Source organism: Limulus polyphemus, unplaced genomic scaffold (genome assembly GCF_000517525.1).
Source record: "Limulus polyphemus unplaced genomic scaffold, Limulus_polyphemus-2.1.2 Scaffold2568, whole genome shotgun sequence".
Classification (NCBI taxonomy): Eukaryota; Metazoa; Arthropoda; class Merostomata; order Xiphosura; family Limulidae; genus Limulus; species Limulus polyphemus.
The window spans coordinates 58,742-59,918 of NW_013668178.1; the positions used below are offsets into that span (position 1 = coordinate 58,742).

The following is a 1,177-nucleotide window of genomic DNA, read 5'->3' on the forward strand; positions in this document are numbered from 1 at the left end:
ATATCTTAAGTTCTTAATTCTACAAGACAAAATAAAAAAAAATCCTTAATTCCCCCTAGTGTGACACATTTTCTTTTAGCATGTCATCTTCCCTATTTTATCCACCACTCCTCAAAAAAGTATGAAATTAAACAAAAATTACTCTTTATAAAATCATCATTGCTCAGAAAACAATGATTTTTATAGTCTCCATTCTGTTTGGCTACAGAGCTATCAAATAGAAAACCAGAGCCCTCCTGCCACATCCTCTCTTTTAAAATTTGTTAATAGTTCTCTCTTATGTTTAATTATATACATTACTTATAACCAATAAAAAGTCAAGGTTTTCATCTATCAAATGACGTATTGTATAACATTATGTTCTGAACAGTTAAATGTCAATTTCACTCAGAGAAAGTTTCATGAGAAAGTTAACGACTAATTTCGATGAATTTGAAAAGACTCTTGTTACATAATTGGAAGCCAGAAACATTTTGAAAGGTAAGTGAATTTGTCTACTTTTAGAATGTTATTAGTCTATATTCTTTGGTGCATTATTTAATTAAATAAAAATTATTAAGTGCATTGCTATGATTAGTATAAAAAAATTAGAGTTATCTCTCTTCGACAATCGACAGTAAGAAAAAAAAAAGATTGGTTAAATATTTTATTTCTTGTTTATGTTTATTCTTTATGTATATTTATAACAGTAGCTAAAATGTAAAAATTGGGATCTGTTAAGATTAAATTAGGCAAAATAAATAATAATAATATAATAATAAAAATGTTTCAGGAGGCAGTGGGCAAGCAGCTCATAGTAGCTTGGGGGTAATGTAATTCGTCACAGTGTAACGTGAGCTGTACATTCCCCAAGGGATTTACAACTTATAATGGTGCAGATAGTACTCAGACGTGGTCCAAAGAGCAATAAAACAATAAAATTTAATTATAAATAGATGTATACTGTTACAAACTTAGATGTACTTAGGATAAACGAATGTAGTTTCATGTTTCAACTTGAAGTCAAAAAAGGGTAATTTAGATTTATTTCAATATTTTTTGGTGGTTACGAGGTCGTCAAATTAACAAATTACGTTTTGAGATAGGGTAAAGAAAATAACAGATAAACTATAAAGTGTTACTGAAAAAAAACGTTTGAAATGCATTTAGGAGGTTTTAGGGATTATACAAAGAAAAG

General features: G+C 28.4%; 1 protein-coding gene across 4 annotated transcripts in view; it reads right to left on the minus strand.

Annotated features, from left to right (window-relative positions):
- Positions 1–1,177, minus strand: part of LOC106467322 (nucleoporin NUP53-like) — a 57,292-nt gene that overhangs the window by 48,729 nt on the left and 7,386 nt on the right. The window lies entirely within an intron of this gene.